The sequence below is a fragment of the Alligator sinensis genome, unplaced genomic scaffold (genome assembly GCF_000455745.1).
Source record: "Alligator sinensis unplaced genomic scaffold, ASM45574v1 scaffold225_1, whole genome shotgun sequence".
NCBI classification, from domain to species: Eukaryota; Metazoa; Chordata; order Crocodylia; family Alligatoridae; genus Alligator; species Alligator sinensis.
Window position 1 is genome coordinate 154,601 of NW_005842180.1, and position 17,251 is coordinate 171,851.

Below are 17,251 nucleotides of genomic sequence, written 5' to 3' on the forward strand. Positions count from 1 at the left end.
AATTATCCCCACATGGCGGCTAGTGATTGGCTTGCTAGCCATATAAGAGGCTTGAGTGGTTTCCGCCCAAGTTGGAGGACTCCACAACCATCTGGAGGAGGAGAACTTCACGTCTCATGAAGATCTCTAAGTGCTGTGGAGCCTATCGGACCCAGCGTGTACCTTGAGAAGGCTATAGGGGTCTGATCAACCTCTGGCCTCTCCCCGTCGCCGAACGATCCCTCGACGAACCCCTTCCCTGCGCGCAAGTTCCACGGAGCCTAGCAAACTTCATGTGAGTGTATCCAGAGCTCTTTTCTCCGAGTTGTTTTCTTCGGTTGACACGACGGGCTCGCGTGTTTAGAGCCTTCAACCGGATTGGGCTAGAGGTTCGCGTGGAAGGAACTCTTGTCCGCCTCTCTTCTTTTCTGTCTGTAACCGCAACTCAAGCAAGTTTTTCTGCCTGCACCGCGACCATCTTCGGTGTAAGTAAAATAATCTTTAATCAACCGCTAAGCGTCCGTGCCTAATTCTAGTCCGCCGGCCTGCATTCCCCGACCCGCGTGCCAGTGCTGCTGGCCACAGCCCACCGCGCGCCCCCGAGAACCTGGAACCGCTCCCGGCCCGCACAACATCCAGCACCTGCTGCAGCCGGGCAGCATCATTGGTGAGGTCAGCAAGGTCACACTTGATCTGAGCCTTCAAGAGGCCAAAAAGCAATTACTATACACTTACTACGAGCTATTATGAATTATAAATGATCAATTATAAACTACAGAATTAATCTGCATTCTAATACAAGTACAGATAAGTTTCCTGATTGATATACTGTATGCAAAATACAGCCAGGAAAAAGATGGGGATGTACTAGAAATATATATATCTTTGATATAAACCAAATCCAGAAGTTTTCTAGTATATCCCCATCCTGTTTTCCTGGCTATGGTTTACATGTACTGTAGATCAATCAGGAAATTTATTTATAATTGTATTGGAATTAGGGCTGTCAATTAACTGCTGTTAATGAGCACAATTAACATGTTAATTGGTTCTTGAGTTAATTTTTTTTAACATGTTAACCACGCATATGGTTTTAGAGCCCATGCCCAGGCTACACTCCACCGCCATCATTGCTGCCTCTAGGCCAACCAGCAGGGCAGCAGTGACAGTACAGAGGACTGCAGGGCAGTGCAGGCATGGGCTCCGAGCTGCTGCAGCAGGAAGTGGGATGCGCACAGACACAGGCACCAGCACAGGTATAGACACAAGCAGCCGCAGCCTACACATGATCAGGAATGCAACCTAGCAGCGTGTAGAGCAGCACTCAGCAGGTAAGTGTGTGATGGGGAAGGGGCAGGGGAAGAGAGAAGGGGAAGGGGGGGAGCAGATAGAGGGCCCCTGGTTAGGGAGGGAGTGGGGCAGGGGCAGGGATGAATGGGGGCCCGGGGCCAGGGCAGGTCACGGGACAAGCTGTGGGAAGCTCATCCAAGGGTACATGGAGGGGGGCAGCTCCCTGCTGCTAAGCACACCCCAAGGGAGGGCATGGGGGGCATGTGCCCCCCAGATTTGTGTGCAGGGCAGAAGTAGAGTGCCCACTGTGAGCTAGGGCTCTGTGCCTTGCTGCCTTTGCCCCAGGAGCCGTGCAACGCCATGCTGTGCCAGGCAGGGGACATGTGGACAGCATGTGGCTCCGGGGGCAAAGGCAGCAGGGCACAGAGCCCCAGCCAACAGCAGGCAGCCCGCCTCCGCTCTGCCCACAAATCAGGGGGGTACATGCCCCCAATGCCTCCCCCAGGGGTGCACGCAGAGGTGGGGAGTCACCCCCCACCTGCGCACTCTAGATGAGCCTACCATGGCTCCATTCCACAACTCACCCTGACCCCAGGCCCCTATTCACCCCAGTCCATTCCCTAAACCCAGCCCCCTCCAGCCCTCCTGCTGCCCCCCTCACTCCTGACCTATAGTACACTGCATCCTGCCAGGGCATGCGGGGACCCCCTCTCCCTGGCCTACAAATCCCACACATGCACCCACAGACCTCCCACATCTTTACAAGTTCCCCACACATACACACACGCCCCAAACATACAAAGTACCTGCACCATTTTGCATAATTTTGAGGTTTTATGAATAAAATTTTGACTTTTCAGCTGTGCAATTAAAATAGTGATTAATTGCGACTAATTTTTTTAATCACACAACTAATTGTGATCAAATTTTTTAATAATTGGACAGCCCTAATTGGCATGCAGATGAATTCTGTAGTTTATAATTTATCATTCATAATTCACAATGGCTCTTACTAAATGTATAGTATCTCTTAGACCAGGGGTGGCCAGAATTAATCACTCTGGGAGCCACATCCGATTCTCCACTGAAGTGCATGAGCCAGAGAGCAAGTGGGAGTGGGAGCGGGGTGCTGAGCTATCTGGAGTGAAGGTGACCACCACCCCCCCCTGCACCCACCTGGCTGCAGTTTGGCCACTGTGGACATGGTGGTCTTCAAGAGTTTGAGCTATCCACCAGCCATCTCCCACCAGAAGAGGGGCAGGTGAGGCTACAGCCAGGAGCCTCTGGCTTACCTCACAGTGACTTTGTTTCCCCCCCCCCCCCTGCTGCTGCCAGCCACTGGGTGCGCAAGCAAGTCTGGAGCTTTTGGCTTGTCCTCACAGAAATTTTTTTTCCTCTCCCTTCTCCTCCTGCTCCCACTGGCAGCTACTGGGAGCTGGCCATAGGATCGGGCTCCTTTCACCACAGCGCTGAGCCACTCTGGCTTTCCCCACAGGGAGCGTACCCCGGGGTAAGCAGCACGGCTGCAGCCCCCGCCCTGGCAGCCTGGCACCTGAGCCAGCAGTCCCAGAGGGAGAGAAGGAGAGAGGAGGGTAGGCTTAGGGCACGCTCCCCACAGGGGAAGTTGGAGCACAGGAAGGTGCTGGGCTGCACTGTCCCACAGAGCCGCCTCAGGGAGAAGTGTCCAAGGCTTCAGCCAATTTCCGGAGAGCTGCAAGTACTGTGCGAGTATGCCACGGTTTGGCCACCATGGTCTTAGACTGTCAGATCAACACATTTTCCAGTTAAACTACAATGATGATGCCTAGTGAGTAGAATAAGCATGACAATGTTGATGTTGTATTTTCACTGTAACTGTATATTGTTATTGCGGATGTTGCAGGACCCTAAGATTGGGTATATAATTCTCTGAATTACGTATTTTAATTGTTTTTTAAAAATCGGGGGGGGCATTTAAGACTATAGCACAGTATACCTTGCTTAGGAGAGCATTTAAAAATAACTCACAAGTCTAACACCCAAATGATCAATACAAAATATCACAGAGGGGATGAAAAATAAAACAGCAATAGATGCAAGTGACACTTTCCTCACTTTCAAATAAGGTTAACATTTTCCTTAAATGTCCATCTTCAATAGACAACAATATCTGGTTCCCCTCACTAGGACTTGAATTAGAAATGCCAAAATACAACAACTAAAAGAAAAAGTTAAAAGATTTCCAACCTCATTTTGCCAATTTAGGAAGTAAGCATTGGCTATAAATAGATATTGCCAGTATAGTTAATCCACTTTATTGGAAGAAATAAATATTGTCTGTTGTCCCACACACTGATTGTGCTTGAAAACTGAGCAGGTACTCCAGGAGCTTGAGGGAGCCAATCCTCTGTGAGAATTCCCAGGAAGTACAGGATCAGGTCCCTCAAGCCCCAGGAGTCCAGGGTAGCTGGAGAGTGTGGGCAGCTCCAGGCTGCCCATACTCTCCCTCCATAAAGCAAACAGATGTCCACTGCAATAAAGCACCACAAAGCATTACTAACTTCTGTCATGGCAACAATTGTACTGGCAGTACAAAAAATAATGTCTGTTTCCAGCCATTATTGAGTGCTTCTTCAAACAGAAACTTCAAAAGTCTCTCACTGGACATTTCTAAAATCATACATTTTTCCCCATTTTCCATTGTCCCCATGACCCACGGATAAATAAAAAAACAGTATTTCTACTTTGAAGATACACTGTATATTTCATAATATGACACCCCATCACACTACGTACTATTTCATAAAATGCTGATTGTGAATCAGAAACTGTGACAACCATTTGAAGCTGTGCTAAACCTCCAGATTCGATGCTAATGAATGAAAAGACTGTGCTATAAATATAGCATAGGCTACTTTTAACCAAACAAAGCTGAACATATGTGCGTTGGCTCTGTTCCACCTCCTGGCTTTAGTTAATATTGGGAAGAGCAGCAGTGTCAGCCCCCAGACTTTCCAGAGTACTGAGAGCATAGCACCCTTCCCTAGTGAAAAGTGAAGAACTGTTGACAATCAGTAATGCTCCCGCTTATAGGTCACATGATTTTTCTTGAGTGCCCATGTAGTTGGGCCTCCCCTGGACTCTCTTGCCATGACCTTGATGGTAATAAAATCAGTAGGAGAGGTTCAGTGTTATGAATAAGGAGGCCCCACTTGGGGTACTCACGATTCTGGAAGTGGTTGGCTCTGGGGCTCCACCTCCCCCAACATACCAGCCACACGCCAGCTGTTGGTCTTGAGATGATTGAATATAGTGCAGGCCCCAGGCTGACCCGGCTATGGTATGCGTTAATCCTGATAGCGTTGTCCTGGCTTCCTTCGGACTGCCTCCTTAGTTCTTGCATAGAGACCTAATCCCTACGTTGAGCCCTAGATAAGGGCTTTAGGTGGGTCCTGACCCTAACAGCCCTTCAAGTAACTTGGCAAAGTAAAAAAAACAAAGAAAATTCTCCACTCTGGAGTGGTTCCCTTTTCTGGGCAAAATGTCCCTGCAGGCTCCAAGAAACTCTCTCTACTCCCTGGGGGAGTTCTATCTAGCCAAATATTGAGGCTTGGCCTTCCAGCCTCCACATAACGGAGTCCTCCTGACTCCATACTAATTGTGCCCTTGCAGCTCTGGCACCATGCTGCTTTGGTGCCCCAAAGCTGCTTCTGACTCAGCCTCAGCTGGCCCTGATGCAGTTCCTCCCTTTTCCCTGGCAGCACTCTGAGTGCCTTTTAAATTCCCCACAGCGGCACTGGAGGCTGACGTCATCAGCCACCCAGGTTGATTGACAGGGAGCTTTTAAACCGCGGTGGCGGTGCCGCGTGTCGCCACAGCTCCGCCGATTCCTGCCTCCCCAGTAAGTTGATTTACTTGTTGTGGGCTTGCTCAGCGCACATGAGGTCCACAGGGGTGGTGGTGAGGCATCTCAGGCCCCTTTCAGCACACCACCCCTTGTTCATCCTGCCAGCCTCCACAGAGCAGGAGGGAAGCAATACCTAGCCCAAATGAAGAAAATGAACTCAATTCATTCCATTCATTAAGCCTGCAAAACAAATTTCAAATGTGCATGGGTGCCATGTGGGCCAAATCCCAGTTGGTAGGGACTGATAAGAGATGCCATCTCTTAGCATGCCAAATGAGTCTGGTCTTCAGTCAGTTCATAGCGAACCCACTATCTGCTTTGAAAAGACAACATAAAAATCGGTGTCTTTATTGTAAGCACAATAATTCAGTAACCCAAATAATTTAAAAGGAAACAAATGGTGTCACACTTCATCTGTGCCAACCTTGTCTATGCTTCTGAGGAACAAAGACAAGGATTTAAAATTATGGACAGATTAGCAGGCATGCAGGGGTGAGTGTCTGTAAATGGCTTATATAAAATTAGGGGATTCGTGCAGTATTTATGTTAAATGAAGGTGGGGGCTAGAGCAATCTTTTCCAGACAGAAGTGAGTGGGAGGGGTAGAGAGACAGAAAGAGAAACCAAGTGGGAAGAGAGTGAACAAAATATCACACTTGTATATAACTAACAAAGATATCATAACACAAGCTTATAAAACCAGTAGTTCTATACAGACAAACAGAATATTTTAGTCTGTAAGTGGTTAGTTTTTAATTGAGTAAAAGCTGGGGTAGCTTAGCCTAATTCCTCCATGGAGCAGTTGACCAGTTTGACCCTGGCTGCTAGGCAGAATTGCTGACATTCCTAGCAAGTGACTAACTGTTCATATGCACCCATTTCAGCTCCTTAGTTACTGGAAAGCAGCTAGATATGTTAACAGAGAGCTTTGTGCATTGAGTAATTCCCACATCGATTTGCTATAGTAATGCTTTCTAGTATGTAATAAAATGCTACTTGGGATGTTGTTGTCAATTACATCAGTCAATAAAAGTGAGCTAGGGCTGGAATATTCAAACTGGGTGTGTGAGTTTTCATGGTAAGGTCCAAACTCCTGCATAAAAGTAAATGTGGCTTGATTTTTACAAATGCTTAATTTCCCTGAAAACCTGGACACATTTACTTGTGGGAACCTGACAATGAATTTATATGCCACTCTTTACTCATAAGTGCACTCATTTTAGCCAAGGTGCTTTAGTGACAAGACAATAAATGTCTTGTACTAAAGATGTATCACAATATTAAATAGAAAATGAGTGGTTCCATCTCTGAAGGAGAAAAAAAATTCTGTTCAAAATTCTCCTCTTTACAAGATCAGCCAATAACCTCAGTCCAGTATTTTGTTCACAAAGAAAGAAATTATGGAAAATGATAAAACCAAGAAAAACTCTTGCACATGAGCAAGCAAACTGCAAAAAGTCCACCTGCTGAAAGATTCAGTTATAGCAGGGGCAGGCAATGTTTTTTGGCCGGAGCGCCAAAAAATACCACAATGCCTACCTTGGAAGGTGCCGGAGTGCCGGCATGGCAGAAAAACAAAATGAGGGCAAGAGGTACATGTCACGATGCCCTGCTTGTGCCCCTTGCCCCCCACCCATGAGCAAGCAAACTGCAAAAAGTCCACCTGCTGAAAGATTCAGTTATAGCAGGGGCAGGCAATGTTTTTTGGCCGGAGCGCCAAAAAATACCACAATGCCTACCTTGGAAGGTGCCGGAGTGCCGGCATGGCAGAAAAACAAAATGAGGGCAAGAGGTACATGTCACGATGCCCTGCTTGTGCCCCTTGCCCCCCACCCAATCAGCTCCACACCGGCGTATGCAGATGTGCCTCGAAGCGGGAGGTGGGGGAGGGGCCTGAGGCAGCACAGCCCCGGTCTCTCCCCCGCTCCCAGCACGGAGGTGATGAGCCCGGCGCAGCCCCGAGATGCCCATGCAGTTGCCACCAGCACGGAGCTGATGCCAGAGCTGTGCAACCCAGCGCAGCTGTTTGCAGCCTGCCCGTTGCTTACTGCAGCTGCCCGGAGCCCAGGCTGGCTACAAAGAGCTGCGCCAGGCTCATCATCTCCGTGCCAGGAGCAGGGGAGAGATCGGGCCTGCACTGCCTCAGGCTCATCCCCCACTACCCGCTCCGAGGTGTGCCTGCATGCACCGGTGTGAAGCTGATGCCAGAGCCCGGCACAGCTGCTTGAAGCCTCCTGGCTGCAGCCGGCCACAGCTCTGGGGAGCTGCTGCCAGCCAGGATCCTGGGCTGCTCCCAGCAGGCAGCTAGGATGCTGCAAGCCCTGCTGAGAGCAGCCCGGGTTCTGTCACTGGCAGCAGCTACCTGGAGTCGGAGCAGACTGTGGCATGCCAAGAAAAATGGCCTCACGTGCCACGCTCACCATGCATGCCAGGGGTTGCCGCTCCCTGAGTTATAGCATGGTCCTAGAAACTCTGAAGAAACAAATGTAACTTTCCAATAACACTACCAAATGAAAAAGCATTTGGTTCACTACTGGGAGCACTGCACTGTACCACTAGCACAAAATTCATGAGGTTGTCATGGGCAAGAAGGACTCTAAAGAAGTTCAGATAGACCTGTTAGGTGACTAGGCAATATGATAGCAAATGAAATTCAAAATAAATACATTCACACTGGAAGGGAAAGTTAAAACTACTCCTGCACTTTTCAGGGTTTCTTATTTACTATATCAACCCTGAAAAGTTGTCACTAGAAACAGCTCAATGAAAACCTCTGCACAATGTGCAGCTACGGTCAAAAAAAGTAACAAGATGTTAGAATGCATATGGACCAGGATGGTGAATAATGAAAACTATTATAATGCCTTGGGGTAAATCATTGTTGTAGCCTCATCTGGAATACTAGATGCACTGCTGGTCACTCCATCTCAAAAATGGATGTTTTAGAAACAAAAGCATTTCACAAAAAGACAATAAGAATAATCAAGGCCATGGAAATACTCTTATATGAAGAGAGACTGAAAGGAATGAAATTGCTTACCCTAGGAAGGAAACAAAGAAAAGGAAACACGATCAAGCATGAAAAATCATGACGCTCTAGAGATAGTGGATCACAAACTTCTGTTCTCCTGCCTCAGTGTACAAGAAGCAGTGGCCATTTAATTAAATAAAAAGGTGTGAAATGTGAACTCACTAAAAGGAAATATTTTTCACATGGTGTGTGACTGAACTGTGAAACACTGAAATCACTGAAGCCCAGAACATAATATTTAGGAAAGACGTTATATCAGGGGCGGGCAATTATTTCAGGTGGAGAGCCACTTACCCAGTTTTGGCAGGCTGTAGAGGGCCGCATGTGTAGCCCCGCCCCTTGACAGGTGCTCACCCCCTGGTCACAATCTTGGGACCAATGTCCCAGGGCCACCACCGGTGAGGCCCATAGCAGGGTGCAGGCTGGCAGGGATCTGTGGAGCCGGGCTGGGCTGCACAATAGTGGGGGGCAGCTGGCCCGGCTTCATAGAGCCCCTGCTGGCTGGGACCCTGCACTCCTGCCATCCTGCTCTGGGCCCCGCAGCACTGGCTGGCCCCGGGGCAACAGTGTGGGCCCCGTGCTCCTGCTGGCTCCCCGCCCACTCACTCCCAGTGCCCCCCAGCCCTGCAGTACAGGCGGGGGGCAGCACACAGCCCCGACCCCCTGCTCACTGGCAAGGAAGAAGCTGGTGCTGAGCACGGGGAAAAGCGGCCCCTCACCCGCCCCATGGCTGGCGCTCCCTGCTGCAGGCACTCGCAGCCCATGCAGGGCTGTCTGGAGCAAGCACAGGCAGCGCCACACGGGCTGCAAGCGGCTAACGTGCAGGGGGCCAGCCACAGGCCGGGGCAGGGGGCCCTTTTCCCCCCCCCTCCTGCCCGGCTGGAGTTCGCGGGCGGGGCAGCCCAGAGGCGGCAGTGGCAAACACTGCCTGGCACGGCAAGGGTGGGGGGAGTCACAGCTGCTGTCGCCACACGCAGCCCCGATGGGCAAGTCCAGAGCTGGCGCAGGGCCCAGGCTGGCAATGGGGGCGGGTCACAAGGTAGTGCTGGTTTCGTGGGGGGAAAAGCAGCCCCTCCCCACCCCATGGCCGATGCCCCGCGCTGCAGCCGCTTGCAGTCCACGTGGGCCTGCCTGGGCCTGCTCCGGACAGCCCCACGTGGGCTGCGAGCAGCTGCAGTGCAAGGCGCTGGCCACGGGGCAGGCGAGGGGCCACTTTTCCCCCTCTCCATGCTCCTTCCCTGCCCGGAGTCCCCCCCTGCCCTGCTCCCCCGCCCCGCAACCCTTACCTGCGGTTCCGGCGCGGGACAGCCATGTGCTCCCAAGCCAGAAGCCCCAGCTAGGGTTTTCAGCCGGGGGTGGGGCCCGGTGGGCCCTGCTGTTGTAGGAGCCCGTCAGGCTTCCCCTGGATCCTACTGCCCTTGATTCCTGTCATTTTTGACAGGAACCAAGGGCAGATAAATATTAACTTTCTACATTTTTTAGGGTCCCCCAGGGCTGGATAGAATGGCCTCATAGGCCAGATCCAGGCCACAGGCCATATTTTGCCCACCCCTGCATTATATATTTATATAGACATCAGAAATATTTATATAGACATCAGAAGTATAATAGTTGACGGTGACAGCTTTGGGGAGGGGCATTAAATATTGCAGTCTCCAACTGTTGGAGACTGGGATGAGGCCTAACATGGGAGGCAGATTACCTACCCCATAGCCACCTACTCCAGGTTTCTTACAGCATTCCCTGAAGCAGGGCTGGCCACTGGCAGAGGGAGTCCTGGACTAAAAGGACCTTGATTCTAACCTGGTATAGCAAATCCTATGTTCCTGTGACAGTACAGACCTTTCCTAGTTCCTCAAAATATGGGCGTCTACTGACACCTGGTGGTTCTCATGAAAATGGAGTCAAACTGAAGGACAGTGGATTAGCAATAATAGCCCTTCAGTAGCTGCTTGATTTTTCTTCAGTGAAGTCAGTACAGGAAGTCCTGACCTTGAATGTGTTCCAAGTCCCTCAAGACAGAAGCGTTAGTAGTAATATGACACTGACGGCCCACCAATCTCCATTCTCAAAGGACTTTACAAACACTGCAATTATTATAGTTCTCCTGTGAGACATCACTTATAAGCTGGTGACAGGTTCTCCTATTACAATCATCATACTGTTTTAGCCCCATTTTTTCAGATGAGGAGGTAGAAGCAAAGAAACTTTGCACTCTGTGAAAGGAACACCCTAGATCTGGCTCTATGGACCTGGCCTCAAGAATGTGTGTCAAGTCCTGGACCAGAACGTAAGAATTCCCAGCTCTCCACTGTCAGTGTCAAACCCGCCACCTTTTCCTTTAATGCACATTTTGCAGGTGCCTGTTGGTGCTTGTGCATATTAAATCATCTTGCCACTTACAAGGTCAGTGTTAGAATTAATCAATCCTACGCTTGGGGGAAGTAAGGAAAGACACACAAGGAATGGAACAAAGCAGGACCATGTATCCTAGATTAGGAAAATTGTAACTATTTATAATCACACCAAATAAAGAATGATTTGCTCTTCCTCCTATGAGTAATATCAGCTGTTTTTACACCATTCATCTCCCACGCTAAATTCCTCTGTTCAGGGAGAGGAAGCATGGGGGCTGACAGAACCAGATGACACGTACCATTCTCCTTGCCACTTAGTTGTAAATCTAAGAGGAAGTAAGGCAATTTGAAACCCTGCTTGCTCTGAGAGGTTCCAAGGACAATTGCCAGCTAGGGAATTACAGATATATTTAGATTATATAAATACAATGAGGATGGGGAAAATAGGAACCACTATGCAGTTTTTGATTTTTTTAGAACTGGAGTCTACATCTATTGATATTTGTATAAGGCTTAAATAGAATTAAATGGTGTGAAAGACACCTGGCCCATGTCCAGATAAGCATGGCCTTGCAGTATGTGGCTCTGCTGACATGTCTGCAGTGTCATACACCACACGTTCAGCTGTTCTCTGCGCTGCAAAGTAGCAGCACAGTGGGGGGCGGACTCCGAGAGATCCCAGGGTCAAAAAAACCCACGCAAAAAAAGGCGGGGCAGTGTGCGCCACCCAAAACTGGAGCCTGGCCAACCAGAGCCATGCTCCAGCTGCCAGCCCTGGTCCGAGTGGCAGGATGGTCGCTGATGCAGCCCCAGGAGGCCCCCAAATAATTCTGCTGGGGCCAACACAGATGCCCACGCTCATGTGGATGTGGCCCTTGCATATTAGCTGGTGAGAAACTCTCTGGAGACTGTCAGAGAGACCTCATGGCCAGAGAAAGGACCATTCCAACATGCCTGGAGAGATCCCAACAGTTAGAAACAAAAAAGCGAAAAAACTCACAATGAGGAAGGGAAAAGTCAACCCGATCTTTTTCTTCTAATAAGAAAACCTCCCAACTTTAAAGACAGCCTAAATAGCAACCGAGGCTTACGTATGAATGGGGGATTGGTGGTGTCAGGGCTTACACACTGGTGTACATGTGTGGCAGCAGAAACTAAGGAGACTTTATCAAAAGAAATTAAGGGATGCGACGCACCTACTGGGTTAAAAAGTAGCTAAGCAGATGATTTGAGACACTCAGAAGCTCCTAAATGATGGATGTAGGGACCTAAAGTTGCCATTAGATGCCTATATTAATTTGTGGATACTGAATTCAAACCTCAGGAGATGTATATAATCTGATCATTTTACTTAACTGGTATCTTCCGTACAGCTAAAGTGATCATATCTCCTGGTTTTACTTCAGACAATGCTAATTTTTCCTGTGATACCTTGCCCAGTAACTTCTTTCAGATCAGCCAGGTTTTTAATGCAATTGATCAAAATGCTTTGGGTTTCTTTACAACTAAAAATGTTTGCTTGTTGATCAAAGACTTCTTGATACCTGAGCTGAAGCTACTCTGTGCTTTCCAGGAACAAACACAGTGGACTTATCTCCAATATGTTAGCTCAAATTACCCACGTGCAAATTAACTTCTTTTCTGTTAGCTCAAGAGCAGTTACACTGCAAGAAAACACTGGAATCGCACAGAGCAGCAGCTCAGAGCACCTGAGGCCTAATCAGCATATAACACTTTGCAAGCAACATTCTCAAATATGTCCACACCCAAAGCCCCCCCCACAGTGGCATGACCCTTCTTTTTTGCCAGCAGACTTATCCTACCTCTGCTGAATGAAGGGAGGTTTCTGTCACCACGCTGCAGAAGGCATGTGTAGGTATTCCCACACCTGCCAACTGCCAGTCCCTTCAGCAGCTAGCACCAACCCAGGGTGCACTTTGCACTCTGGTGGCATAGCTGTTGAATGGAACTGCCCAGAACCACCAAGTGTGCCTGGGTAGTCATGCACACTGGCAGCTTGGCAGAAGAAGGTGCTGTCTGTCACCACAAACTCTGTCACAAGGGAGTAGGTATAGACAAAAGTAATCAGAACTCTTGGGGAAGTGATATCTTTTATTAGACTAACTAGATAGGCTCAGGTAAAAGTTGGAGCAGTCTATAGTCTATTTAGGTAAAGATAAGGCTCTAGTTTAGCAACCCGTAAGTTTCAAACTCCATCCCTTGAAGGGCCAGGCACTTTGGGTGCCTGTACACATGCAGGGAAGCTGCTCTGATGCACTGTAATTACATTACTGTAATTACAGTGCATCAGAGCAGACTCGATTAATCGAGTCTGCTGGAGTGTGCTAATTAGCATACCCCGACCAGCCTCCGCATCTCGTGTGTCAGTGTCCTGCCTTTCAAAATGGCAGTGGGGGTGAGCTTTAGTTAAAGAGACTCTGCCACCATTTTGAAGCTTGGGGATGCTGACACATGAGATGCTGCAGACACTTTAATTAGAGTGGCTCTTGGAGCTGCTCTGATTAGAGCCCCTCTACCCCCCCCCAGCACATGTAAAAATGCCCTTTGAGTTTAAAGGGTCACTTCACTTCAACTAAAGACTTTTTTGGCTGTATGAGAGTTTGGTCAGGAATGACAGGAGAATGAAAATAAGTTGTTATTATGACCAAGTGAATGAAGAGAAAAAATGAATGAATGTCAGTATTTGAAATCTGTTATTTGGAATAAAATTAATGTTTTGTACAGTTCCAAATTATATCTGTAACACAACATGGTCCAGGTATAGTGATTACAGATTCATGGAAAAATAGGGTTGGAAGGGACCTCATGATATCTTGTCCAGCAGCCAGCAACCTTTTTAGACTGTGGGTTGGAGTGATCCAGTTCAGGTCAGAGACTGCAGGGAGGGCACGTGCTAGGATCCAGCCAGCACCATCACTTTTTTCCTTTAGCAGCACAGGAAAGTAACTGCTGTCAAAGCCCTCCCTGTTTGTGGGTCAGATAAAACAGCCCTGCACACAGGATCTGGTTGGGCTGTAGGTTGCCAACCCCAATCTAGTTCAACCCCCTGGTCAAGGCAGGATCATTCCTGGCTAAATCACCCAGTCAAGTATTTGTCTAACCTGCTCTTAAAAACTTTCAGGAATAATCAGTCCATGCCCTCTCTGGGTAGCCAATTCTAATATTTAACCACCTGCCAAGTGAGAAAGCTCTTCCTAATATCCAACCTCAATTTCCCTTCCTGCAATTTTAGATTACTACTTCTTGTTTCATAAATTTCATAGACATTAGGGCTGGAAGGGACCTTGGAAGATCATCGAGTCCAGCCCCCTGCCCAAAGGGCAGGAAGTCAGCTGGGGTCATAGGATCCCAGCAAGATAAGCATCCAGTTTGCTCTTGAAGGTGTTCAGTGTAGGCACTTGAACCACCTCCGGTGGCAGGCTGTTCCAGACCTTGGGGGCTCGGACAGTAAAGAAATTCTTCCTTATGTCCAGCCTGAAACGGTCTTGTAGTAGTTTATGACTGTTCGACCTAGTCGTCATCCCTAGGGGCGCTCCGGTGAACAAATGTTCCCCCGGATACTGGTGGTCACCCCTGATAAACTTGTAGGTGGCCATCAGATCACCCCTGAGCCTGCGCTTTTCCAGGCTAAAGAGCCCCAGGGCTCTCAGCCTGTCATCGTAGGGTCTGCTTCCCTGACCTCTGATCACGCGCGTGGCTCTTCTCTGGACTCTTCTCTGGACTCTGGGTTTTGTCCCCATCTCTTTATAACTATCCTTTAGGTATTTGAAGAATGTTATCAAATCCCTCCTCACTCTTCTTTTGCAGTCTAAATAACTCTAGTTCTTTCAGCCTTTCCTTGTAAGTCATATTTCCCAGACTTCTAATTATTTTTGTTGCTCTCCACTGGACTCTTGATTTGTCCACATCCTTCATAAAGTATGGTGCTCAAAAGTTGACACAGTACTCCATGTGAAACCTCACCAGGGCCAAATAGAGTAGAAGAGTTGCAACTGATGCTCTTATTAATACAGCTCAGGATGAAGGTGGTCTTTATCACAACAGGAGTACGCCGTTGGCTCATATTCAGTTTATGACCATTGGTGACACGTAGGGGGTGCACGCAGGTGCCTGTGCACGTGCACACCCTAAGATCAGCTGTCCACCCCCTGGAAGCACCAGCCGCGGAACTGGAAGTGCCAGCAGAAGTGCACTTCTGGTTTCGCTGCTGGCTCGGCGATAGGCCACTGAGGGCAATGTGGTGCCCCCCCCAGACTCGGGAGGCACCAGTCACTCATGTTTATGACCCATTGTTCTTTCCTGCAGTGCTCTAGCCTAGCTGGTCATTCCTTAGCCTGTATTCATGCATGCAATTCTTCTGGCCTAAACACAAGAGTTGTACTTCATTTCATTCAACTGATTCCAGACCATTTCTCCAGCTTGTGTTCATATGCCAATTTCTGCACGCAAATCATTGCACACATGTTTGCAAAGCAGCTCATTCACTCATTTGCAGTAAATACCATAGAAGGAGAGAAACAAAACCAGCTATGGAAAAGACCTCCATGGCAGTAAAAAAATTTTACCATAAAGGCTCCCCATTTTCTTATTTTGCACAAATAAACCACAGGTGGAGAGGGAGTATCTCCAGTATCGGAGTATGACTCAGAGTTGTTCAGAGAGGAGAGGATGCCTGCCTCTTGACTCCTAAAACAAATGCTCTGCTCCCAGCTTAGTAACAGCCTCAGATAACGTGATAGCCCAAGGAAATGCTACAAGGGCACACTGAAGGCAGACCTCAAGAAAATGGATGCCGACATCAAGAGCTGGGAGGAGTTGGCTGCTGAGTGACTCCAATGGCACTGCAACCTCAACCAAGCAGCAGCCTGTTTCAAGGTCAATCGTCTCACCCTTGAAGCAGAGAAGAGAGAATGGAAGAAGGAAAAGGAGAGAAATCCTAGCCCGCAGCCTTTCCCTTACAGAAAGATGGGTCTGTGCCTCAAGGATTGGACTTCATCTCTAGGGGTCCCTTCCAGCCTTACTTCTCTTTGAAAACTTCTGAAGTCACCTCGAGACTCAACAATGAGCCATGGCAGAGACTACCCTTCAAGCGAGGGATTGTGGCCACTGTCCATTCAGGAGGGGTCTGAGTGCTGGCTGCTGATGGGGGGGACGGGACAGGTGGCCCCCAGCAGAGAGGGACAGGAAGCATGATATTCTTCGGTGGGCGAGAGGCTCCGCGCCACGTTGGACAGCACTGCCTTGTGGCTGGCACCCAGGTGCTGTGGTGGCACCAGGTAGGCACAGCACAGGCTGGCACAGAGTGTGCGAGCGCCCCATGGGAACACGGCCCCTGGTAACGGCCTGCGCTACCCCTGGGGCAGCCAGTGCCAGGCAGCTGGCACATGCCACAAACAGGCCTCAGCCCAGCACAAAGCCGGGGGGGGGGCTGGGGTCTGGGCCTGCCTGGTCCCCCCGCCAAGCACCTGCTTTTGCTGGGCCCAAGTGCAGGGGCTACCCTGGTGGCTCCAGGAGGGCCAGGGAGCACTGCCCCGCTCAGCCACTGGCCTATTGCCTTCCCATCCTGGAACCGGCTCCTTCCCCATAACCCTGCCTAGCGGCAGAACTTAGTTCATTCCGCCCCCACAAGTCCTACTTCTCACCTATCTGTCCGTGCGAGGAGTTGGTACAGTCCGCTTCCCCCCGCTACCGTGAGGCATTGGTACAACCCCCGCCCAGCCTCCTACCTCTCCGCCTCTTGCGGGTGCGAGGAGTTGATACAGTCCGCCCCCCCAGCTGGCGTGAGGCGTTGGTACAACCCTCCCCGACCCCACCTCTGGCGCGTGCGAGCGGGTTGGTGCATCCCGCCCCCCTCCTGCACAGGGCTGGAGTGGTTTATCCCACCTGCAGCATGCTGGGAGCGGAGGGTGGGGCTTTCTTCTCCTTCTTTCTCTCTCGCACTGTGTGGGTGGCGGATGCTGACGCGCGGGCTCTGGGGCTCCCCACTCCCACGTGCTCCGGTCTAACCGCCGGGGGTCTGCGCTGTCAGCTGCTCGCGCTTCTCGCTGCCTAGCGGGGGCGGGAGGGGCCCTGGGCGCTACGGTAAGAGGGGCGGGGGAAAGAACGGCCCCGCGTTTTTCTGCCTCGAGCGGCCGCGTCGGTTAAGCGGCCCCGGGCGTGGTACCGAGGCTTGGGCACAAGTCCCGCGGGAACTGGCTTCTCCGGGCTCCACAGGCGGCTGTCGCCTGGCCCGGCCCTGCCCGCAGGGGACCGGAGCCACGGCCTGGCCGGGTGCCCTGGGGGCGACCTGCGCTCCGCGGGCGGCGGACACGGCAAGCTCTCGTCTCGGTTCGGCGCCTGAGCGCAACGTGCGGCGGAGCCGGGGCGCTCGTGGGTCTTGTTCTTGCCTTTTGTGTTGCCCATTCATTTTTGTCACTAATGACTGCGGTGTCAAAAAAGGCGTAAAGAAACCCCCTCCACAGCATCCCTCGGCACTGGGGGCGAGTCTCCTCTGCCATTCGGCTGTGGAAGGAACAGTTTTATTTTGTGAAGGTGTTTGAGGATCACACTGTAGGCCAGTCTGATCTCAGGCCCCGTTTAGCTCAGCAAACAACTTGCTTTGGTAATCACTGCATTTACTCTATTGCAAGACAAGGTGTTTAACCCCCCCCCCCCCCCCCCCCCCCCTCCCCACGTGCGGAACAGGTGT

General features: G+C 50.2%; 1 protein-coding gene, 1 long non-coding RNA gene and 1 other non-coding gene across 6 annotated transcripts in view; 2 read left to right on the forward strand and 1 right to left on the reverse strand.

Annotated features, from left to right (window-relative positions):
- The window catches only part of LOC102377187, a 64,260-nt gene extending 47,936 nt beyond the window's left edge, over positions 1-16,324 (reverse strand). The window contains exon 1 of one of the 2 annotated variants that reach the window (XR_324130.2): positions 16,206-16,324. This is a non-coding gene — a long non-coding RNA (uncharacterized LOC102377187). The remainder of the gene's footprint in view (positions 1-16,205) is intronic. The other variant, XR_003094654.1, reaches the window with a different exon arrangement.
- Positions 16,325-16,462: 138 nt separating this feature from the next.
- LOC102378463 overlaps positions 16,463-17,251 on the forward strand; it is a 9,165-nt gene continuing 8,376 nt past the window's right edge. For 2 of the 3 annotated variants that reach the window (XR_003094652.1, XR_003094653.1), the window contains exon 1: positions 16,463-16,644. The gene's annotated coding sequence lies outside the window, so the exon portion shown is untranslated. The remainder of the gene's footprint in view (positions 16,645-17,251) is intronic. The other variant, XM_025207062.1, reaches the window with a different exon arrangement.
- Positions 16,947-17,081, forward strand: LOC112550692. The gene has a single exon (XR_003094656.1). It is a non-coding gene; the product is annotated as a small nucleolar RNA SNORA13 (small nucleolar RNA).